The sequence below is a fragment of the Arvicanthis niloticus genome, chromosome 4 (assembly GCF_011762505.2).
Source record: "Arvicanthis niloticus isolate mArvNil1 chromosome 4, mArvNil1.pat.X, whole genome shotgun sequence".
Taxonomy (NCBI): Eukaryota; Metazoa; Chordata; class Mammalia; order Rodentia; family Muridae; genus Arvicanthis; species Arvicanthis niloticus.
This window is the reverse complement of record NC_047661.1, coordinates 12,117,555-12,143,834: the sequence shown is the minus strand read 5'-3', so window position 1 is coordinate 12,143,834 and position 26,280 is coordinate 12,117,555. Positions and strand designations below refer to the sequence as shown.

The following is a 26,280-nucleotide window of genomic DNA, read 5'->3' as shown; positions in this document are numbered from 1 at the left end:
TGTCTCTCTTTTGTTTCCAAGAATAATTAGAGGAAATATGGAGTACAGGTTCAATGACAAAAAAATGATGCTTTTCAGTCCTAAACATTGTTGAGGTAGGAAGGTATTTACTACAACTAGGCTTATCTGCCTAGAAAATGTAAAATATATAAAAATGTTATTTAAATATAATTAAATATATATCAGAACATTTAAATGTCAGAGTATTTAAATATATAAGAATTTATTACTAATTGTTAAAAGTGTAATCAGTTTTTATACATATTCCAGTTCTTTTATACATCTAGCATTATGCAAAGCTATTCTCCCATGGTCATCTTAAGGTCTTAAAGTCATTGAATGAGAAAATGTTAACGTACATTCATACTGTGTCATGAAACTTTTCCTTTCACTATTCTTCTGAACTCACAAGGAGGTGACTGTCTAAAGACCATTTAACCTCCATCTCTCTGAGACCATGGTAGACTGTGGGAACCAGACTTGATGCTTAATGATGTTAGACATCCTTTAGATATAGATATGGAAGAAAGTCTTTATTTTTGTAAATGACATAGATTTAAAAGTTACTATTATAGCTTAAAGAAATATAACTTAGATTAAGTAGTTTGTTATTTTTTTTCTTTCTCTGCTGCGTTTATTAGATACTAAGAAAATACTAATAAACAAATGTTCCTCTCTACTCAATCTAGAAGCTAGGTAAAGTGTTTAGCAGAAAGAATTAGGATTAGAGGTTAACATCCTTACACAAAGAAGAATAATTGTCTGGGGAGAAGAATGAGAGACACTGGGTACAGGGCAAAGTCACAGAAGACACAGAGTGGTTAACAGGCACTGTGAGGTTGTAGAGCCAGCGCATCTTTTCCTGAGTTCTCTGCCCCTTTGAGAATTATCCATGGTGAGTTCCAGATCCACCAAGTTGACCAAACAAAGCAAATGGCAAAGAAATTAATGTGGTACAAAAACAAGTATTTGAAAATGGTATACTTTGGAACCTGAAGAGGGAAGGGATATACAGAACATAATTACTGGGCAATGGAGCCAAGCAGCAAAATGACAATGACATAATCCTAACAAAGGATGCAGTCTGCTTTAGTTTAACTTGTTTTCTTTTATGAAAAATGAGAAAGAGCTACAGGACATGGAAGTAGTCAACACAGGGGCACTTGTCTTCCATGCCCAAGGATCTGAGATCCACTATTAGCAACAGCATTATAAAACAAACAAACAAAAAAGTGTGGGTTCTAGATGCTTGCTTGCATAATTACGATGCATTTACAGTACAGATTAAAACATAAAATTAATGCACAAACAGTTTATCAAAGCACACAAGTTTATTATTTAGCTAAGAAAAAAATTTAAGATGTCTTTACCACAGAGTAAGTGGCAGTTCAGACCTTGGTCTTCAAATTCCTGGGTAGATGTATTCCCATTGAAAAATGAACTGATTTATACTACCACCGAGGTGCTTGACGTGTTCCGACAGTCCTGACAGTTTTAAATTGAGCAGAATTAATTGGAATGGTGATGAACCAGATGTTACAATGAGGATTGTGCTAAGACTATAGATGTAGGTGTTGAGGAGCATTCCCTTTGAATGAAAGAAAATAATACTAATTAAAGCTGTTTTAAGCATATAAGAATTCAGTGAATTAATCCAATTTCCCCACTACTTGTGAATACAGATTTAATCCCTCAGTATCTCCCTGCTTTTCAAACTCACAGCAAACAGAAACTATTAGAGAACTATAATAGAATTGGAGGGATTATATTTTTAAACTGTCCTTTAATGTGTAAGCTATAATGAAAAGATGGAAGCCTGTTATTAATTCACAGTCTGATACCAGATAGTTATTTCACACTACTACTTTAGAATCTCAAATAACTCTGAAAAGAGCTTGAAGGTATCCATCAACCATCATTTAAGTAAATGGGTTAAATGATCCACAGATTTCATGCATCTTTGTGTTGATGGAAAAAGGCTTTGGGATGGAGACCAAGTTGCCGAGTCTAGTTTATCTGTTAATCTTTAATTGTTCCTCATTGTTTTTGAACTTTACGAACCTTAAATTCAACAGCATTAGACAAATTGTTTAATTATGCAAGTTAGTATGACACCCCTGTCTGAAAGACATCAACGTTTTTGTCACAGAAGCTATCACATCGAGTCACACCTGATTAATTTGTGTATTGCTCCTTCTAGGCTGCAGATCCTTTACACATCCTATGGCATATGCAATATACTTCAATATCTCTTTACTGCTTGCACAGAGTTGACTGATATATACATAAAGTGTTTTAAATTTTTCATTGAGGAACAATGGGAGGAACAAATTAAATGCAAAGAATTGAAATTTTATTACATCTTGAAAACATATAAAGTAAATTTATCTTTTATTAGTTTAATCTGTAATGGATGGTTCTCCTATGACATGGAGTCATGAAAGGATAGTGATACAGAACAAAGGGTTGGAAGTGAACCCAGTTCCATTCCCCTGGGGAACCTTGTTTATCCTATTAAATTCTTAATTAAAATGAGTAACATCTACTCATCTTACAACATCTATTTTCCTTTGTGCTTTAACGTCAGTAGTTAAAATCTAAATAATAATGTAAACAAATTCAGAAATTTGTGTAGTGTGTCTATGAAAAAATTGAAGATGATCACCTTCTGTAAGACAAACCATGGACAACAGATTCAAGAAGTCAGAAAACTTTATTTGGATTTCAGATTGAATTTCAGAGACATGTATGCATTTTGTTATTAATCAGAGATGGATAATAGTAACTAACAGGTAAAATTTATATATGCATGGAGAATATAGAAAATTATCTTAGTTTTCAATTCTTAAGCTTGTGTAAGTTTCATTAAAATAGTCTTAGATCAACTGAATATTTTAGCTATTCTTGTTTACCTTTACTAACTACTAAAAGGTGTATCTTATTATATATATGGATTTTCCTCTTTAAATGTTTTTTTTTTGGATAACTGTAGAGAAATGGTAAGTTGCTGAGTGGGGCTTAGCAAAGTAACACCTAGGAGGAAAGGGGACTCAGTACTAAGAGCAGAGTCTGCTCTTGAGGATCAAGTCTTTACAGCTGAATTAAACTACAAACAAATGACTTGAGATAGTTCATGGATGATCACAACACTTGTCTTGTAATTCATATAAAATTGTACACATTTGTAGGGAAATATACATCACAGAATAAAAATCTCAAGTTAATTATCATATTTATCACCATATATAATATATATACATATATAATTATATATACATGTATATATAATTATACATATATAATTATATATGTATATAATATATATGCATATATAATTATATATAACATATATATACATACATATATACATATATATACATATATATATATATATATATATATATATATATATATATATATATGTTTGACCTACTGAGTCTATTTAATGCTGTTCAAATCTACATGTGTTTATGGCAAACCACTTGGGATTAGATAACATATCAAGGGGTTCATTATACTATTTATATTTGTTTATTGAATATAATATTTTAAAATATTACATTGTTTTTCTTAAAAACAACAGAAGTAAAGAAGCTAAGAAAAAGCCTAGAACTCATATAAATATCCCTCCAGTTTCTTATTTGCAAGTTTTGGGGACTGATTGGTTTCCATGGGCTGTGTGGATTTGGTTAGTCAGGTTTCTATGAATCACTTTTGTTTCAGTATTCAGATTCTATAATGAACTCCATTCTCCCACAGATCTGATTTTGAGAAACCTCAGTTTACTTTTTAAAACAGTAGTTTTTTTGATCACCTTAAATATAATAAATTAAATCTTGATTTCATCCTTTTTCTTTACATTTTTGTCTCCCAAGCATGATTAATTTCCCCCTTTATTTATCTACTCTTTTAAAGATGTTATTTCTTCCAAATGTTCATTAATTCTTGTTTTCTGTTGAAACTTGTAAAAATAAACTATGTCGATACCTTGAATGACATTATCTACTTGACAACAAAGGCCTTTAAAAGCAAGCTTTAAGTGCTTCCGAGTATGGCAGACATCATGCTTTTTGGCGATATGATGTAATAGATGCAGGAGGTCCAAGTGAGTACCAGTTCCCTGGTAGTACACTACCTTGTACTACATTTACACAATGAAACAATACTTTTAAGTAGCATTTATTCAGTCATTCTTGCATTTCTTCAGTATTTACTGAGATGCTCTCCCCTTAAAGGAGCCACTAGTAGTACCTGTCTGTGACAAACTATAGTATAAAGGACAATTAACGCCTCATCCCTGACCTAGTCTGGGAGGGGAACACTACTGGATGTAGAAGTACAGTATCTGGTGCCATAGGTGTCATCACGTAGTAAGGTAAGTTTGATAAAACTGCAGGCAACTGAAAGCTGTGCAGCTGAGAAGGAAAATACTCAAGAAGAAAGCTTTCTAAATAGATTGGCAACTGTACACAGGGAAAATTCTTAAGAAAGGGCATCAAAAAGATGCAGTGTTACATGTAGATTCTTGTGGGTAGGAAAGCTGGAAGTAGGAAACAACTGGGAAGGAGAACAGGTGACCACTGAGAGGGCATGACTCGAGGCTATGACAGCCACAAGATCTAGGTGGCACCATAAGGGGGTAGAAAGGGTAAATTAAGTATGGAAAAAAAGAATGTAGAAGTCTGAGAGCTTATGACTGCTTAAGATGTATCAAACCATTGATTTTTTCCTTTGTACAAAGAGTGAGTGGTTCTTAAACAGTAGTCCAGTGACTCCTAAGATGCCACTGCTGGGGACAGAGAAACTATGCAGACAAAGTTTTTTGTGCCCAGATTTCTCCACAGTTACTAAGTAGTTCTATTATCCAAATTGTCTGCTACAATTTCATGGAGTTCCTTTAAAAAAACTTAACCATCATTATATATATTTTAAAAGTTATAAAATTAAGTTACCTAGGGTTTCCCTGTATTTCATACCAATTTAAGGAAAACAAATTACTCTAACAAAGAGTGGCCAGAGCATCTGAGGTCTGATTTCTATAGATCACAGATCCTCATGTTATTACAAGAAGGCATATTTCCATATTAGTCAGTTTTACAGTTTATAAAAGGAGACGAATGGCTTTCTTGCCCTTCTATCGTCAAAAGTTTGTTTTTCCTAAACTAAGCTAGCATAATTAATGTAAGAAATTAAATGGTAAAAAACAGTGAAATAAATTAAATATGATGAAGTTCTCACTGACCTGCATAAAGGATTTTAGAAGTTAATTGTTTCTAAAGAAGATACTGTACATGAACTGAATTGCAAATCTATGCACAAAGAGCCTCTACAATGGAAAATATCATTGTCATGAAGCGTCTGTTTATTTATTGGAGGGATTTCAAACATCTTACCTAACATCTGTCATTTCTGTCTTTCTTTCTTTCTTTCTTTCTTTCTTTCTTTCTTTCTTTCTTTCTTTCTCTTCTTTCTTTTTGTTCTTTCCTTCCTTCCTTTCTTTCCTCTCCTCCTCTTCCTCTTTCTCCTCCTCTTCCTCATCATCCTCCTCCTCATCCTCTTCATTCTTTAGTATAAAACGAAGTTTATTTGGAGCATGAGAAGTGGGAATGAGAAGAAAGTGAAGGCAGGCAAAGAGAAGGGGCAGAAAAGAGAGGAGAGAAAAATGTGGAGATGCCAGCCAAGAACACATGAAAAGTGAAAAGTGGTAAGAGAAAACAAGGGGGAGGGGGAGAGAGTAAAAGAGAGAGAGAGGAAGAGAGAGAGAGAGAGAGAGAGAGAGATAGAGAGAGAGAGAGAGAGAGAAGAAGAAGAAGAAGAAGAAGAAGAAGAAGAAGAAGAAGACGAAGAAGAAGAAGAAGAAGAAGAAGAAGAAGAAGAAGAAGAAGAGCAGGCCAAAGAATCTGTTTCTTAATTCAAATTTCCAACTCTCAAATGAGCCAAAAGTTTCTATAATGGACAATTTTCTCCAGGTTTGTCAAAATGGTGTCTAGCTTATTTAAAACTGAATATTTTTGGTCATTTTCTAGACCTAGTGGCAACCTGAACACAAGCATTTTCCTTGAGTTTTTAATTGGTCTGTAGAAAGTTGTTGGAATAGATAGACTCTGCCTCAGTTCAATGGAACTCTGGTATAGAAGACTAGTTTCATTGTTAGTAGTGTTATTTTAGTTATTTTATTCTTTTCATTTTGTGGCACGTGGATTGAACCCAGGGCCTCACACATGCTAAACATGTACTCTGCCACAGAGAAATATTCCTATCTGGTCATTTCTTTTTGAATTCAAGACGAGATCTTACTAAATTGCAGTCTGGCCTTGAATGTGAGATCTTCCTGGCTTAGCTTCTTGGATAGCTGGGATTACAGACCCATACTACCATGCTGGGCTATGGTGGTATTTTAATAGCAGATTTATGAAAATACCCTTTCTCTTGCTAATACTGATCATTCTCAATTACATGTAATCGGTTAAGAGATATTTTTTAAGTTAAGGTATGGTGAGGAAAGGGAATTAAAGAAAAAAACATTCCTTGGGTATTATAACCATTTCCATACTGGACAAAAAATGTATACTTTCTTCCTCTGAGATATGAACACTCAGAAGACACAATCTGGTTAATAGTCACCTGAGCCAATGACATAAAAATCTGTTTATCTTTCTCTCTGATAGCATGCCCATGTTGAAGAACCACCTTTACCGTCTAACAGAGTCTATATTGCATCTTCCATGGCAGTGTTCTTTATTCAGATGCAGATAAGAATTATTTGAATAACTTTGGAGCATATTGGTAACCTGGTCCTAACTCCAGAAATTCTGATTTTAGTTGGATCACCACTTCCAGAAATGAACAAAAACAAGATTTAACCAAATTTTTATTATAAAACATTGTTTTGCTATCAGTAAAGGAGATAGATTGGAGAGAGTCATATGTGGAAAGTGGCAAGCCCGGCAAGCAGGCTGGAATGACACACAGACAGGAACCAACAGAAGTCTGCACTCACAACTCCTAGTCACTAGCAATTCTGTGTACAGAATCCTGTTGTCAGGTCTTGTGTGATTGCTTCCCTTACCTTAGTGAGACTCCTTTGTTGCCTTGTTTTAGGAAACACACACCCATGATGTACCTATTCATCTACAACTGTATGTTGGTCCTCTGTTTGATTTCAAGCCTCGCTCCCAGGCAATGAAGTGAAAACTTCTCCAGTTGAGAATGAGAGTCTTCCTCAGCAGTCTTGGAGGATTCATTTATAGGCTAATTCATCTCAAGAGAATTTTGCTATTTCTAAGAGACTTGCTCACCATTTGGCTTCCTCTTTACAGCCCAGATTCATCAATAGACCGAATAGTTGTTTGCTCCTACAAAAGGATATCCTGCCTTCTATTGTTTGCAGAGAAATCAAGACAGGCCCTATGAAACATAGGATGGCTAGAACCAACCTATGTCCTGGTGTTCTTCATGTTTTCCAAAAAGGTGGTGGCATCAGCAGGTTTTGTAGTTTTGGTTTTGTAGTCACCAGAACTGTCCACTTCGACTGTGCCACTTCCTGACCTTGCAGCCATTCTACCAGCACCCATTATCATAGCTATGGGTGCTCCATCATTTGTGGTGAAAATCCAGTGCAAATGTCTGGGACTAAATCCACTCAGACCAATATGCTCTTAATGGCACCAAGTCAAGGAATATTACCAGTCAGGTTCAGTCTTCTGACTTACCAAGTTTTAAAAATTATATCAATTTTATGCTTGAAAGATCGTTACACGTAATAACTTAAATATGCAAATACACATAAATAGTAATACCAATAAGTTAAATATATATTATACTATTAGTATAGGGTGTTCATTCAACAAAAGAATTGACGTTATTTTTCTTTTTAATCGGTGTTTGCGTCTTTTCAGGTCAGTTGACAGAGCAAATGTGTATGCAAATATTTAGGCTTTTCAGTAGGTAATGTGGTCTCAGATCATTGAATTTAACCTACTCAGTGCATAATAACATATAGTATAATCATATCACATAAAGATTGAAACAGGGAAGCCTAGGAGGACAGAAGGACAGGGATTAAGAAGAAAAGCAGGGCAGATTATCCTTGAAACTCATTAGTTTCTGTGTTGGTTTTAGTATCGCTCTTGTCCATTTCATTTGCTCCCTGATTTATTTTTTGATGTATTTGGAAAGAGAAGGGACTGACACATTCTAATGTGCAAGTATTAGGAGTCAAACATGACCAAAGAATCTCAATATGATAACATAAAACTCATTTGAAATCTATGAGCTGAAATTAAGATTGAGGTTTAATTATTTTAAATTTTGTTAATTTGCAGCTTTTATTGGATGTACTCTATAATGCGAGATTCTTGTAATTTGATTAAAGATTATCACAAGAAATGTTTTTATAACAAAATGTGGTTGCTTAATTAAATCAATTTGTATCACAGATTAAGCGAAATGTGAGGAGATGCTGATCGTTCTACTGCAGTTGAGAACAGGGATAAGCTAGCTCTTTAGAGAACTTGAGAGATGCTTTACTCTAAGTCAACTGAGAAGTTTCACGAAAAGTAACATTTCCTAAAACAAACAATCGTTCAAACAATCTTCCATGACATCTGGAATCTAGGACGGTTCTTTCCAGTGTCTCTTGTTTATGTTATTAGCTAGTTAGCTTAACTGAAGTATTCATTTTTAAAGTAAATTTCTTCAGAAACGTTAGTCTCTCAAAAATGGAAACTTGTGTTCACAACGCGTGGCCTGGGTCGGCTGTGCTGCCATCCAGCCCCCTCAGCTATATCTACAGGAAAGTGGGAGCGAGCGTCTCTTACAAAGGGTTGATACAGCGTGGAAAAGAATGCAGATGCAGTATTTGATCTCTCACTCCCCGAATTCTGTTTTTCCTGACTTGCTATTTACTCTGAACACCTGTGAGAGGCTGTTCCAGAAGCTCAGTGAATGTCAAGATTAGTAAACTTTAGACTCTAGAATCCTGTGTGAAAGCCAGAGCCAGCATGAATATCCAGGACTTTTTCCCACAGTACCTTACAGATAATTGATATTAGTTCCCAGAACCATCTCCAAGTCTTTTAGTGGACTAAATTAGGTTAACAGACTTAGACCTGGAATCTCGAAACTAATTTAAATCCCCTTCCGGCTTTATCATCATTTTCTCACAGCCCCGTTCATTTCTGGCTGCAACATCACTCTTCTCTTGGAGAAATTGCAAGGTAGAGTTTAATAGTTTTCCTTTTCTCTTGGTCATTTGTTCATATTCTCTAGTTGGCCCCAGGCAATGTTATTCTTATTCTATCATTGGCTACTTGACTATCACTTTTTTTTTTTGCTCAGAAAATACCAGAGACAATTTTATTTTCAGCAGCATCTTTTACAAACGTCAGCCAACTCAGTGTCTCTAAGTAACGATTCTCTTATTTTCTTTGCATTTTACTCCTCTGGTTATTTCTTTAAGAACATAATTTCTAAGACCAGGTTATCAGAGAATTGTCTGTGCTATCATTCTGATTTCTCTAAATGTTCTTTTATTATTTTTAATCTATATTCCAATACCTATGCAATAATGTATGAAATATTTTAACTTGCTTCTTACCATTCAAGCTGCACTACCTGGTATAGTCCTTGTTCTATCTATGTGACTATTTGAGTTCTTAAAATGGAATTAGTCCAAATTAAGATATCACAGAATTTTATGTATTATATATTGAAGACATTGTTTCAAAGTGTTAATATTGTTTGACTCTGATAAAATGTTAAAAATAGATATATTTGGGAAAATGAAATATATCATTACATTTTATTTGACTTATCACTTTTGCTTTTGTTTTGTTATCACAAAAAAAACTATTTTTCTGGAAAAATTACAGTTAAACCTGAGGCTCACATGATGTTTTTGTGGGAAACATTGATTATACCAAAAACAAGCTGTGTTTGTTTATGGGTATTTTGACTAAATATATGTCTCTGTAGTACTACTGTGGCTGGTGCCAGTGGAGGATATCAGATTTCTTGAGGCTGGTGTTACTGATGGTTTTGTGTGTCCAGGAAGGTTCTGAGAATGGTACCCAGGTCCCCTGGACAAACAATCAATACTCTTAAGCACCTTGCAATTTCCCAGCCCTGTATTTCCAACACACTTTAAATATTTTAATTAAGTGTATTAGTTACTATTCCTGGTGGGAAAAAAAATGGCCACAAATATAATGACTTAAAACAAGGCAGATTTATTTGCTTATGGTTTGGAAACAGAAGCCTGGAACAGACTGGTCAAGGCGTGTTTCTTTCAAAGAATCCTCAGATTCTCAGAAAGTGCCTCTTCGTGTTGGCTGTATCCTCTTCAAAATCATCTCAAGGCATAAGAGTCACCTGGAAGTTTCTCTTTGATACCTTCATTGATACTGTTATCCATTCTAGCTCTGATTTATCTGTGTTCCTCTAACACACATCTGTGATTGTGCTGAATTCAGTTAAACAATTGAGTTGCTTGTTCTAGTCTTAAGACCCTTCATTAAATCATGCCCACAGAATTTTTTTGTTGTACAGAGTGACATTCACAAAGAGTTTCAAATCCTGGCATTCCCAATGGTGCATGGGTAGTTACAAGTTTCATATTACTCATTTATATTTAACACATTTATATTTGTTTGTTGTTTACAATGTAAAGTTCAGTTATGTCAAATATGTTAATAACAATTTAATGAGCTTGTTAATAGTAAGAGACAAAGAAAAAGGCAAAAGTCCGAAGCAGTGTGGCACAAAAACTTCTCATTCATCAATGCCACAGATCTCATGCTGGCCTTAGGCCATTTCTGTTCTTACCTTTTCCTATGTGGTAAATGAAAATCTGTGGAATATACAGCAGCACCCGAGAGCTCCTCTTTATTGAGCTGTCATTGAAATATACTGTGAGTGTCTAATGCCTTGTATGGGCTTCGGGAGCATGAGTTGCTACTCTGAGCTGTCTTCTTGTGGTCGCTCTAGATGTGGGAGTGAAGAGGATGTGGAGAGTGAGAGAGCAATAAGCCAGGAGCGGTTCTTTCACACCACCATATAGCAAAGAGATGTCTTAGTAACATGTAACTATCTATTTAAGTATTCTGTCAACATTGCTAATTTATAAAAAAAAAAAATCCTCAAACTCTGTTGATATGACATTTTTGCATAATACACATAATCAAATACTTTGAAAATGTACTGTTTCCCTCTTTCCTTTCTTTTAAGCACAACTCAGAAATAAGGAGCTCAGATTACAGCTCCAATAGAAAACACAATTTCTTAGCTTGAGGAGCCCTATAGGAGGTTTTGGAAATGTTTATGGAAAAAAGTCAACAGCACTCAGACTATTTATTCCAAAGAGCACAAACTTTAGGATGGACAGTTGAAAGACTGAGCTTTGTTGTGATTGAATGTCATGTGATTTTGCAATTCTGTTTCATGACATTATTTTATTGTTTGTTTTCAAGTTGTTAGATACGATTTTGTTCATATACAGGCAAAAGGCTGACATTAAACTCAAATTGAAAAGGTTTTCAAAAAAAATCTTTGAAACATGTCTGATATCCTGTAATCTGTTGCAAATAATTAAAAAAAATTATCATCTGACTAGTAATTGTATACTTGAAGAAAGGCAGAGATTCAAAGATAACAGAATTAAGAAGTGGAAAATCTGCTCATTAGCTGCCCTTTATAGACTTCTGTTACATATATTTTAGGAAAATGCAGAACTAAATATTTCAAGACAGGTAGATGATGCTTATTAAATCACACATTGAATAAGAATGAGGATCCAGGGTAGTGCTCTGTTTTAATTAGCATAGAATTCTATGCAGAGGCGAAAGACTACATATTCCTTGTCTGTGAGAAAAAGTATTTGTCCTGAGATGTAACTTGATGTTTATTACCAGCTTAAAACAGAAATTAACTCTCACAGGACTTGCTCATAGATCAAAATTCACAGATTTTTTTGCTAATATTGGAAACATAAATTTATTAATGTTTTGCGAACACCCTAATGGGTATTATTTGGTAGGATGCTATTCCAGAGTTATGTTTAAGATGTTTTTCTGTAATTTAACTTATTCTAGATTATGAAACAATGATTTAGGTCTTCTAGATTCTCATGCATGTTTATCCAAATGTGAAGAGACACACACAAGTATGCACATATAATTACAGGGCATGATCTAAGATTCAATGTAAACATTAATCTATTTCATGAATAGTACATTAAAAACAAACTTTACAAACAATGAGTTATCCCACAATGACATAAAATTAAATTAGTTTTATCAGCCAAAATCTTTAAAGTTGAATATCTATATGTTTAAAATTAAGGGTTTGCACATAATTCTAGTTAATTATAATACCAATAAATTATAAATAAATTATAAATCTTTCAAAGGGCAACATAATAGATCTTTAATTAGTAGCATAATGGTACCAATATTTGTAACATTTTCAAATTGGTCAAAAAGATTACTAACCTTGTTTAGAAAGATGCAGATATATTTTCAGCTTTTCCCAACTTCAGAGTTCTTTATAAATATGTTTCCTCCAGAAAGGAAAAGTTCACTCTGGATCACTGCTGTGCATTTGAGTCAAGTACCTGGGCTACAGGATGAGACACTGGCTCAGAAAAGAGCAGCAGCAGCAACAACAACAATAACAACAAAACACACACACACAGACACACACACACACACAGACACACACACACACACACACACACACAAATCTTACCCTCTTAAACAACCTTGATGTCATGATCTCATCTTAAATATTATGCCTTGGTTTGCATTAGCTGTCTTCAGTGGTAAAACTTAAAGATGCATCTGGTATATTTAGCATCTAAGCAGGTGTGTTCTCTTAATGCTTACCTTAAATATTCCACATCAGTCAAGTGTTTAAAGTAGTCTTTTCTAATTAGGCAGGATCATGTGCTGTGCACAGCTACCAGTAGAAGGAGACAGGTTGTATGCAGCCATGTCTGCTGCAGTTGTAATGTTGCACTGATTTTTATTTCATACCTTTTATAATTCCAGAATGCCATTTCTTTAGATTTACATCTCAAACATGTAGTAGTAGTACTGTACAACAGAGGAATTTTGTAGAAAGACAGTGGAATGTTTCTCCTCTAGACTACTTCAGAAACTGTTTTTTTGTTTGTTTGTTTATATATATATATATATATATATATAATATATATATGTATATACAATATATATATATGCTATTTACCTTTCTTACGGTGAGAACACTATCCAAAAATGTTTGGTAGTGGTCAGAACTTAAGCCATCTGACCTGATAATAGACTATTTAGGATCTCTTAGGATTTGGAAGGAGGGGGAAATAGGGTCAAAATATATTGTATGAAATTTTTCAAAAATAAGTATCATTTTCACAAACTTGCAAAAACACAAATTATGGTTCTTTTTAGCATAGATCCTACATAGTAAAAACAACAGCAGAATAGTGTCATCTCTCTTTTAGTAACAACTTGCTATTCACTTCTTCATATGACCCATTTGGCATTAATCTGTCAACAATGACTTTTCCGTTATGTGCAGAAATGACAGTAGGATGTGTCATCCTCTCCCAGCTTTTTCCATGGCTGACATTTTGGCGGTATAGTCCAATTTGAGTTGCCCCAGCACTCAGGTCAGCTCATTTTGGCCTGTCCTCCCCACAAGAAATCATCCTAATTTTTTGCTTTTCTCTTCTATTACCTTTGCTTTCTGAAGAGCTTAGCAATCCATCCAATGTCGATATTAATTATTTTTATATAGCAATTGGCATCCTTGTTTGATCTATGAACTCATTCATTCACTAAACATTTGTTTCATAGTAGATACTAAATCAAGTGCATTTCTGTCTGCTTCTTGGAGACCTGCAGTTATGTGCACTTTTGCTTTCGTAGCCTTCTTTTCTGTGTTCTACAGCTTCCTCCCACTTTTCCTGTCTCTCATTTTCTGTCACAGATGAAGCCTTCAGTTCAGTACCAACATCTAACACTTGTTTGGCATGGATGGCATAGTATTGCTAAAAATAGTTCAACCATCTATTTACATCCAAGAATTCAGTGGTCAAGTCCTACTCAGGATTTGTAGTATCAGCCTTTACAAAGTGACTGCTCTTGGGACGTTATTAAGGTTACTTCCAAAATGTAAGGAGGTTTGATAAACTGTTGCTCAAAAAACATGTCAGCTTCTTCAGATTTCATAAACATTGCGTGTCCTACCTCCTCCCTGCCTGTTCTGTTGATATTAAATTGTCACCTCATTCACTATTTAATTATCCCCAAAATGCTTTAGTTATTTCTAAGAAAGTCTGAATGGTGGAAGTTGATTGCTTCCCAATTATCTAAAGCATCTTTCTCTAGCCCAGCTAGAGTAGAGGGTATGCATCTCACACTGCTTGTCACACCTGAGAAACTAGCTTTATAAACGATGCCTAATATTTGGTATCTTGTCTTTGGGTGGGTGCATATAATGCCAAGTGACTTTGAAATGAAATTTTCATTTCTTATCTGTCATATGGACAAATGTTTGGTTTGAATTCACATACATATTTGAAATGTTCTGGTAGAAAAATTTGTGTTGTAATTTTGCTTGTGCTTTCTCTAGCTTTGGTAGTTTCTCTATAAGTAGTACGAGACAGCATGACCCAGTGATCATTCCTCCTACCACTCCAGAGGCGCAAATGAATCGTGTTTATGAGATCAAAGGAAAATGAAAGAATGTTCTAGTTATGTGTTACCTGCTTCTCCATTTTTGCCACGTTTTCTCCTGATTTCGATGGTGAATTTTGCCTGCTATCTGAAAATTCTATTATTCATCGTATAAACAAATAACTCTGAATCCATTTCTACTTTCTAGAAATATAAAATAGTGCGATTTAAAAATTTCTTCATAGAGAACATTTAGAAAATTCTGAATTCTCTGTTGGAGTTAACACCATCCCCGATTTCCACCTACACTACAGAGCTATAGTAATAAAAACTGTATGGTAGCAGCATAAAAACAGACATGTTGGGCAGTGGCATTGATCTGAAGGCCCAGGAATAGATTCACAGTTCTGTGAATGCCTGAGTTTTGATAAAGAAATCAGAAATGTGCACTGGAAAAAAAAAGAAAACATTTTAAACAAATGGTGCATCAGACTGGATTTCTCATAGAAGAATACAAATCAATCCATATTTATACTCTGTACAAAACTCAAATGGATCAAAGACCTCAACAGAAAACTGAATACACTGAACCTGAGAGAAGAGAATGTGGGGAGTTGCCTTGAACATATTAGCACAGGGACAAATTTCTAAACAGAACAACTATAGCACAGACACTAAGATCAACAATTAATAAATGGAACCTCATGAAACTGAAAATTTATAAGGCAATGAACACTGTCAATAGGACAGAGAGGCAGCCGACAGAATCGGAAATGATTTTCACAAACTCCACATCTGATAGAAGTCTAATATCTAAAATATATAAATATCTCAAGAAACTAAATAATAAAAATTAAATAATCTAAATTAAAAATGGGATACATACCTAAACATAGAATTCTCAACAGAAGACTATCAAATGGCTGAGAAACAGTTAAAGAAATGTTCAACATCGTTAGCCATCAGGGAAATGCAAATAAAAACTACTTCAAAATTTCATCTTTAACCTGTCAAAATGGCTGAGGTCAATAATATAAATGAAAACCTCATGCTGGCGAGGAAGTAGAGCCTGGAGAACTCTCTCATTGCTGGTGTGAGTGCATACTTGTACAGCCACTATAAAAAAAAACAATATTGGGGTCCCTCGAAAACCTGAGAATCAATCTATCTCAAGACCCTGCTATACTGTTCTTGGACCTACAACCAAAGGATGCCCCATCTTACCACAAGGTCATTTGCTCAAAAATATTCATTGTGGCTTTACTCGTAATAGCCAGAAACGGGAAACAGAGTAGATTTCCTTCAACTGAAGAGTAAATTCAGAAAAATGTAGCACATTTTCTGAAGAGGAAATGATGTGGGGGGAGTGGATCTGCGGTAGAGGAAAGCTGGGGGAGAACTTGGAGGAGTGGAGGGAGGGAAAACTGTGGTTGGGATGTATTTAGAAGAACTGTATGAACAATCTCTTTTTAGTAAAAAAAAAATTCTGAACTTTTACATTTTTAAAATATTTACATTGACTTATGTTTTATGTCCATGTTTTTCTTTTTCACTAAATGAAAATGGTTTTCATGACTTACACTCAAAGTCATTAAGCTACTTCCCTCTGAAAGTTTTAACCTATAATTAAAAAATATATGATACTATAAGGGTTCACAGAAATCATTTGGTCTAAGTATTTTATATTAATGAAATATTTCAGGTATAGAATTAATTTATGTGTAAGAGTAGCTCCAGTTACAGCATGGGAAATAAAGTACTGTGGATCCAGGTGAGATGATCAGTCTGTTGGTGGAAATTCATTAACTCAATCCTTCCCAGGGGAAATCTTGGCACTGAATTTTTGCTTATTCTCTTACGCAGATAATAAACTGGGGCTACATACCCATGTTCCCCAAATTAGTAGACCCACAATTTTCACATGCTCTTAAGATTCGCTTATATTTATTTCTCCTGTTTATGAGTCTAAGTGTTTATCTGAATGTATGTATGTGTATTATATGTGTGACTAGTCCCAATGGAGTGCAGAAAAAGGCACCAGGCCTCTGAAATTCCTGATGAGTGTGAGCTGCCCTGTGAGTTTTGAGAATCAAAACCCATTTCTTTGAAGCAGCAACAAATGATGTCAACCAATAAGTCATCTGTTTAGTATCATTATATTTAATATATAGATTTAGTAATTAATATCCATTAGACATCTTAGTATCATTATATTTAATATATAGATTTAGTAATTAATATCCATTAGACATCTCAGGAAATAGCCAATATTGTTGTCTATGTAATATTTTTAAGATTTATCCATGGAAACTCAAGTAGCTAAGAGGCTTTCATTTATCTCTGTTATACTTCTACTATTATAGCATGTTAATATTCTATTGACTCGGAAGTAGTTAGACTATATACTTTTAGATTTTTAAAGCAATTCTGCAATGATAATGTCTAAGAACAGGAAGATAATTTTGTAGGCTGTGAAATTATCTGGTGATTTTTATTTTAGGTGTTTTCTGAGCTCTCTGAACCTTCACCAGTTCTGTTCTCCTTAGCTTCTTCACATTTTCATCATTACACAGGTCTAGTAAGTTTGTGATTCTAGCCAATTTTGTGGCTGTGAAGTGTGATGTTATCATTGTGCTGTGAATTTCTATGAAGACCAGAGGTTATTGAGTGCTTTCTCAGACACTTAGTGGGTCATTTGACTTCTCCATGGTCAAGTGCATGGTGTATTTTTGACTTGTATTGTTTAAAATATGCTGAAGAGAAATATATAAGAACTTTCTGTTCATTTTTTTTGTCCTTTATGCTATCTTAAACAGAAACTCAGGTATGATGAGAAGATAGAAATCTAATTTTTTTCATAAACATGATGCCATGTCTGAATAATTCATATGCTTTTATTGTTTTCTAATGGCACCTTTCATTTACCCAGTTTCCATATATGTATGCAGAGATTTCTGGGATTTCTTATCTATTCCTCTGAACTAGTTTCTATGACTAAACTTTAACTGCAGCCATTCTGGGTTCAAACAACCGTTCACATTGCACTCCATGAGTTTTACTCCTTTGGTTTTAATTTTTACTCTTTTAAGCATTTTTTTCACTCTTTGCCTTTGCTTGCATATTTCAGAACTAACTTTTCAAGTTCTGTGAGTAAGCCATAGTGATATTTTAATAATAATTTTATTTGTATTATAGATTAATTTATGATATTGAATCTTCCATCTAGAAGCATATGCATTTGTTGATTTATTTTGAATTTTCATAGATAAATTAACCATCGGCAAAAGTTACTGCTCAAAGTCACATAGCCAATTAACAGCAAAGCTAGCAGTAGAAGAAATGTCTCCTGACTCTTTAACAGTTCACACACTTAAAGGCTTAATTATTTAGTCAGTTAAGAAAAATTTTCCAGTTTTTGCAGCTACGGAACCCATCAGCATGAAAGAGAATCCAACTTCTGTATTTTACCAGGCCCTTGATAATCAAAGTGTTCTCAGAGGGCTTGTTAAAATTGGAGAATCTCAGTGCTAAAGACCTAGAATCTTCATTTTTAAAAGATTGCTGGCTTATTGATAGACACTGTTTGCAAGACTATGCAGAATACTGCTTTGCAAAAGAGGCCTGAAATTCACAGCATTGATCCCTTTCTTTGGAACCTCTCAGAACTCCTGGTCCTGAAGCAAACGCCACCGATGAACTCTCAAGGTTTCAAGGAAGCATCATGGAGACCTGGGTCTTGCTGGTTAGGCGTTGCCCTTTCCCTGCACTCAGAGACATTGTGCTTGTTTTTCTGAAGAGACACAAAAATCCAAAATAATAGGTTGGAGAAATGGCTTCACAATGAGAGTACTTACTGCCTTATAGATAACCCAAATTTTAATACGCTTGCTGGATGGCTCACAGAAGCCTATCTCTCCTGTTCTAGGGTATCCAACAACTTGTCCTGTGCTCCACATGCATCTGCACACACACAGAGCTGACATATAAGCACATGCACACAGATGCATATATGAGAAAAATGATAAAAACACATATATTCCAAACAAATCTCATTCCAAAATGAAAGCTGGCAGGGTGGATTAATAGGTAAAAATGCTTGACATCAAACCCGAAGATGTGATTTAGGCCCCCACGGTCCATGAAATAGAGGGAACTGAACTGGCTCCTGCAAGCTGGACTCTGTCTTCCATATATAGGTTCTGGCATTTGTGCTTGCACAGTGCAAGTTTATGCATGCGTATACACACAGACAAAAAATAGTTTTAATTGAAAATATTTAAAAATCCCAAATGATAAAATATTATCTAAATAATTCATATCCTTCATTATACTTATTCAAAGGAAACAAAAGGTTAAATGGATTTCTGAAAACAATACATTTCAGGAACAACAGTACTTTTGGGGGTGAGTGTGTGTGTGTGTGTGTGTGTGTGTGTGTGTGCTTGCTAACTACTAACTACGGGTGTTTAGAAAACAAATATATTTCTTTGAAATCACAGTGCTTCCCTAAGTTGACACATTAGCTACTAAATGCTATTGGGGGGAAACTTTAAACGCTGAAGAATCAGAAAAACAGAACTTCAGTTTTTAAGCAAAAGGCAAAAGCCATCCTACCTACTTAGGCAGATTCATTTTATAGTATTAATCAGGGTTTAGCCCCCCCGCCCCCCCCCCGTTACTATAACAGCAAGTTATCCCCAGATGCCAGGGGACCAGGGAGGGGGTGGAAAAGGTGAAGAAGAGGGGATGGAGGAAAAAAGTTAATTCCCTGCAATATCGCCTCGAGCCACTAGGGGTACCTTTGTATCATTTTTCATTCTGCACCGATTTGGAGTAGAAACCTGTATTAGGGGAAAACCAGGGTCCTCGGCATTTTTTTTCTTTTCTTTTTTTTTTGCAAGCAGTGCACCCAGAATCCGAAAGATTTTTTTAAAAGAAAAGAAAGGAAGGAAGGAAGAAAGAAAAGGAAAGGAAAGAAAGAAACCACAGCCCCTCGGTAACCCGGATAGGGCTACGGAATCGTTCTACTGGACACCAGCACTGGGAAATCATTTTTGAGGTCAATTTCCAATCGAGATAAACCTATTGGATTAGTAGGATTATCTGATCGCAGCTCAAAGAAGTAACGTTGTTTGATCGTTTGTATTTCTTGCCTGATGGTCGGAATTACACGGATGCGGCTTTGGTTCTCCAGGATTCTGGATCGTGGCAGCATCTGGAGAGAAAAAAAGCATCAATCCACACGTTTAGGAAGTGTCCGTGGGTGAATAACGAGGGAGGGGGAGGTGGATATGGGGTTGTGGCTGCTTAAAGAAAAATAAATAAATATATATATAAAAATATATAAAGGAAGCAGCTTGAATTCTGAAACAAGAATTACCCAGTTCCAGGGGTTGAAAAGAAAGCATCTGCAAACTGGTAAATACTTTGACCATTTCAGCTTTAATTTGACTGGGAAGTGTTGTTAAAACTGTCTCCTTGAATAATTGAAAAAGGACTGGGGGAAGATGAGGGGGCTCCCTCCGTGGACGTGTCTTCCTGAGGGTAAGTTTTTGCCTCTTTGCTCGGGAGAGGGCTGCGGGTTTGGGTATCGCTGTGCGGAAGGGGTTGCGGACGCGGCGCCGGAGAAATGGGGCGAGCAGACTGGAAGCCCACCTCGCGCATCTCCAAGGCATCGCGACCCCTCCGCCCCCACCGGGCTTCAAAACCTAGGTTTTTATGGCATCAGTGGGAAAGCCAAGCAGCCTTCTGCCTCTCAACTTTGCCTTGAAAAAAAAAAAAATCTCTTAGCAGGGAGATCCCTCTTGGACCAGGCGATTTTTTTCTCCTAGAGATACTTTAAGCCAGTGCTTTAGAAAATCCTGCTTGGGGGTTGGGGGATAGCTCCGGTCGTCATTGTGCTGCCTCGGCCCAGTTTCCCAGACTGTCTAAGCTTCTTGGAGAATTTCGCTGGGGATGCAGTCAGCAAGAGGATGGCCTTATTCATAAGCTCCGACGTTCCCACCCTCTGTTTCTTTTTTGCCCTTCCCCACCACCTCCTTCTTTCGGTCGGGCACTAAAGGGTTACAGTCGCTGCATCTGATCCAGGGAAAAGAAGTACGATTCTGCCACACAGGTTATCTTGTGACTACCTTTTAGGACTTTGCATAATACAGTCCAACTTAACTTTCTTGAGTTAGACGAGCCTCTTTGCAGTATTTCAGCCTAGGGCCCAGGCTGACTGCATCAGGCATCCAGCCACCTTTGGGATTTTAGCCTGCTTCGCTCTGTTCCTGACTCCTAGCTTTTCTTTCCCAGTGAGCTGCGAGTGCTTGAGTTTCTAGCGATTTCCTTGCAACTGAATTTAGGTTAGAATATATTTTTTTTTTCTTTCAGTTAAAGAAATTCTGTAGCTCTAAGGGGAAAAAAAAAACTCATCTGTGCTCGCAGAAGGAAATCGATTGTGCCAGCGGTAATTAAAATTAATCTCTCAAATGCGTGAATATTAATTGACTTAGGGAAGTAAAAGTTGCTTTGGAATCCGAAAAAGACATTATTCTTCCTGAAGTTTGCAATCCACAGAGCTCCAGCACAATATTTCCATAGTAATATATAATATACAAGTATTTATAAATTGTATAGCCGTGTCTAGAGATGGCTTAGATTGAGGAAACTCCCTCACATCCCTTTACATATCAATCTCTTTAAGTTGGCCTTTTCTATTTAAGGCTGAGCATTTGCTTTTAAACTAGCAACTGCTCAAATCACTGAAATAAAAATGAAGAAAGGTAATTGTCATGATATAAATCGTTGCATCTGGTATTATTTTAGTCTCCCAAAGCAAGCATTAGACATTTCCCCAGGATTTGTGTTGATACATTGTGAAATGTGTGAAGTCTGGACTCACCAAAGAGACAACTCTTCAATGTCATCTGAGCTCGTCCGCTCCCATACTTACTTAGACAAACTTCAAATACTTCAATTATCATTTTGGCTATGACAAGAGAGAGTCTTACCAAATCCTCCCCCTCCCTGCCCCCCCCATTCGCTCATGCGTTTTTAAATTGAATTCTGAAGCTAGCATATAAAATTTGTATTTTAAAGACGCAATTGCCAAGTTGAAAAGTTTTGTGTCCCAGAAATTTTAAAGTGGATACTTGGCTGCTTCTTGCTTCTGTGGGCTTGAGTTAACTCTTTCTAAAATGATGGATTCCAAGGAAGAGTTTCTACAAGCCCCTTCGTTTTCTGCAGATGTTTATGAAGCTGGCTCTGCCACTTTTCCATGCTTCTCTCTCACATGGTTTGTGTGGTCTGGAGAGCAAAGAATGGATGGTCTGTGTGTGGTACATCCCAGCCACTGCTCCTAGCCACAGAGTCCAGGAATACTAAATATTTAAATAATAATACAAATAATATTAACTTATAATACAATATCAATAAAGCGTGTTGAATGGTCTGTGGGTTATATTTCTCCCTTTAGGCTAATTGAGAATACAATTATTGAAATAAAGGCGATTAGAAATCCAAAATATTAGGTTGGGGGTCCTTTAAATTTTTATTTGTATATTATATTCCAAAATCAATAAAGTAGTGGTGAGAGCCTCAGACTAATGACAAGGATGAGTGAGTTGACACACCTCTACAGTAGCTGGGAAATATTTTTCTGTCAAGAGTAGCTAATATTTTCTAAGGCTTCATAATGTTCTTTTTGAACGATGAGAAAGAAAAGGTGCAGCTTTGACCTTTTTGTATAGTCTTCTTGGAGCGTTGATGATGTTTCTACAGTAAATCTCTATACAACTTTCTGATAAACCTTGTAGGTAGTAAGTCCATGTTGACAGCCAATGGCAAAGGCTGTAGCCTATAGAGAACTTCCAAATTTATAGCTACACCCAGCTAATGGATACACGCTCAGCACAGGTTGACAAACAGAAAGGACCACCTACAGGATTGGCGAGTCACTACAGGGTACACTTGTTCTATTTTCTTCATGTGTTGTAATGATTTCTCAAAGGAACACAGTGTCCTTGATTGTTTCCTTTTAGTTTATATTAGAGTTTCACAAAATGTACAAATTTGGACCAGAAGGTTAAAAATTCACAATTAATGCTGAAAAATTGCAAATACCATTTTTAATGTAAGTGAAAGATGTAAGTATTGGATTCCCCAGAGCTATTGGTGTGCAGTATTGATATTATATTCCCCTGGATATTGCTATATTCTATATGGTCTAACTGGCCTAAAATCCAGACATTACTAACATAGTGGCTGTGGCTCTCATGGTTCTGATATGATTAACCACATTCACTGTGACTTCCCATTTTTTAAAAGGATGAAATTCTACCTGCTATTCAGTGAAAGTGCACTGAGTGGGAGAGTTTATTTTTCTGCATGATTGAAATTTAACATACATTATCTGTAGTACAAAACCTTTCTCTTTTTCTTTATTGGTACGTACAATAAAAAGCCCACCTTTACATGAATTGAAAATTTCAATGTTTAAACTTCAAAATTTGCAAGGTCCAGAAAATAAAAGATGGAATTACTGAATACCATCAACAAAAGTAGAACATACTTTTATTATTTATTAATATAAAAGATAACATAATACCTTGGGGGTAGCTAGTTCTTATGGCCCCGAGATTCCTAGCTATTTCCAAGACAGGTTCTTGAATAGCAAGACGTTGTTTTAAATGTACTTAGTCTAGTGGAGATGAAAGTGTGTTGCACTTCCTCCCCAAAAAGAAATACAAAAGAGAGAAAGGTAAGGAAAACCTAAACTTATGTCCGTCCCCTTTTGGGAGTATATCTGTTGGGGGGAAAACTGCCAAGTGTAAGCTTAACTGAAGTCAGAGGAAACCAATAAATCACTCCAGGCATTTGAAATTATTAGACATTAAACTTTGGGGAGTTTTATTTGAATTCTTTTTATAGCAGTCAATATAATCTCTTCTCTGCCTATTCCCATTGCATGTAAGAGAGAAATTCTACTCAATGGAAAGGTGCTTTACTGCTGCCATTACTGCAGAGTTTATAGATGAGGGATGTATCAGCATGTGAGATTCAGCTGTAATGCCTCTTTTGTGTGAAACCTTATGGGCCTTGCAGGCACTCTCTCATCCTGACACTCATAAAACATTCAAGTCTCTGTATTTATTATTTAATTTTCCCTCTATGTACAGCCTTGAAATACTTCAATGTATGAATGTAGAACCAAGCATGGTAGTCAAGTGTGAATGTGTATAATGAGTTTTAATAACACACATTCTAGGAAATGATAAAGAAAGTTTAATTAGAAAAAACAAGTTAAGAAAAACATGAAATTTATTTTGGAACAAATAAATAAAGTAAAGTTAGTGTTAGAGATATAAAATAACCACAGTGATAAATCACAGTGAATAAAGTTTTAGGCTGAGACTGGACTTCTCAAAAGCAGTTGTCATGGTAGGATTCAGCTTTGAGTCCTGAAGCTTTTATGGAACTTGTGCAATACATACTATTTATTTAAAAAATGATTTTACATGTTTGGTTTGTATGGCAACACTAGCTATTATTTTAACTATGCAGAAAACAAATTTTTGAGCATTCTCCTTCCTCTTCTTCTTCTTCTTCTTCTTCTTCTTCTTCTTCTTCTTCTTCTTCTTCTTCTTCTTCTTCTTCTTCTTCTTCTTCTTCCTTCTTCTTCCTTCTTCTTCTTCCTCCTCCTCCTCTTCCTCCTCCTCCCCCTCCTTCTTCTTCTTCATGGCTTTTTAAAAAGTTTATGAGCTTTTAAATTTTTCTATTATATATTTTGACCATATTTGTTCCTCTTCCCAAACTCCTCCCAAATCAAGCATCTTCCATGCTGAGGAGTTGCTGTGATTTTCTTTGTGCTTTTATTCTTTGTTGGTTTTGTTTTGGTACTAATTTCTTTCTGAATGGCAGTGGAATGTTGTTTGTTTTGTTTCTGGTTTTTTCTGGACTTCATTTCTCTAATGATGCAGATGACATTCGTGCTTTCCTTTTGGAAGTGCTATGGGTGGTGCTCTATCAATTTGTCTGTTCCCATAACTTATTTATTTTTTATGGTTTATAAAACAAATAGACTCATCATTTGTTTGCATATATATATATATATATGTATATATGTATATATATATACATATATATATAATTTATTATCTAGATTTATTTGGTAGTGATAGTTGATATATAGTCAGGAACTAAACATTGTAGGGTATATAGAATATTGGTCAACTACTCTAAATGTAGTATTTTTTATATTTTCTCTTATCTAAAGAACACATACATTCTAAAAGCAAAGAATTGAGCGTACTCATTAGCTGCTTTTGAACACACTCTAATGCTGCAATGATTTTTCTTTCATATTAATATGTACCATCAATTGTATGTAATGTTATCAATCCCATTTCTGTTTTTGATATACTTAATGAATTTTAGGCTTTCAGGAAAAATATTAAACATACAAATTGTTAGGTTTCAAACTGCAGACAAATGCCTGAGGTATCTGTTTAACCTATCAAAATGGACCTAGCCACCAGGTTTTCTATGTGCCTCAGACCCTACCTGTTACAGGGCCCTCCTGGCTGGTGTATCTTACCCCTATCCTGAACTTCCCAGGCCATGGAGCCAGGCTGTTCTTTCCAATATATAATTCAACCATTTTGCTTGCCCCTGCTTTTTTGTATCTTTGGGCATCCTGACTGCCGCACATGGTTCCCCTCTCTCTCCTCATTCTTCTGCTTCTCCCTCTCCTGACATGGTACAGCTCTGTCTGGTCATGTCCACTCTGGGCTCTCCTAAAGGTTCCTGACTCTGGCTATGCTCTCCTACGCATCTACAATAAACCATCTCCTTCCCCAAACCTGGGAGCAGTTGTGTTTTCTTCTCTCTCTCTCTCTCTCTCTCTCTCTCTCTCTCTCTCTCTCTCTTCTTTCTTTCTTTCTTTCTTTCTTTCTTTCTTTCTATCTTTCTTCTCTTTCCACTTTTCATTCACAACTTACAGGTGAGTTACATTTTCTATGACAAAATCACGGTTAATTATTTTATTGTAGCTTATGGAACATTCACTATGCTTGCAAATTCATTCAGGGAATATCAACTTAATACAAGTCAAGTTGTGCTCATCAGTTGCCTAAAAATTCCCCTTTGGAAAACAAACCATCCTCAGAGAATCCTGAGCAATAAACACTGTTTCCGTCTTATAACATTGACCAACAGCTTGTCGCGCTCTCTGCACCTGAAAGCAATCCTTAAGCTACTCAGTTGTTAATCTGAAAGGCATACAGGTTCACTTCAGCAGCCATTATGTTTTGCGTCAGTGGATCTGTCATTTTTGATTTAAATCTGTATTACGTAGCTGTCCAAACTTTACACACAAGTGACAATGTTATCTATCCTTTTCTTATGGGTAAAAACATCACCAGTTTCTTGACTTCTTCAATTGTGCCAAGTGTCCTAATGCACATGTTCTGAGGATGCCAAAGTTCTCTACAGTATAGAGCTGTAGTCTTTAATAATGACGTCCCAGGATGAAGCCCCTTTTCATATTCAAGTGACCCCATAATATCAGTGTCCACAACTTTCACAATGGTAAAGACTTGGGCTTTTCCTCTGCATGTAGAGCTGT

The 26,280-nt window shown here is 35.7% G+C and overlaps 1 protein-coding gene across 8 annotated transcripts in view; it reads left to right on the top strand.

Annotated features, from left to right (window-relative positions):
• Nlgn1 (neuroligin 1) overlaps positions 1-26,280 on the top strand; it is an 842,816-nt gene that overhangs the window by 159,087 nt on the left and 657,449 nt on the right. For 5 of the 8 annotated variants that reach the window (XM_034501094.2, XM_076932196.1, XM_076932195.1 and 2 more), the window contains exon 1: positions 19,504-20,216. The exons of the other annotated variants lie outside the window; for them this stretch is intronic. The gene's annotated coding sequence lies outside the window, so the exon portion shown is untranslated. Of the gene's footprint in view, positions 1-19,503; positions 20,217-26,280 lie in introns of those variants that run through there. 8 annotated transcript variants of the gene reach the window in all.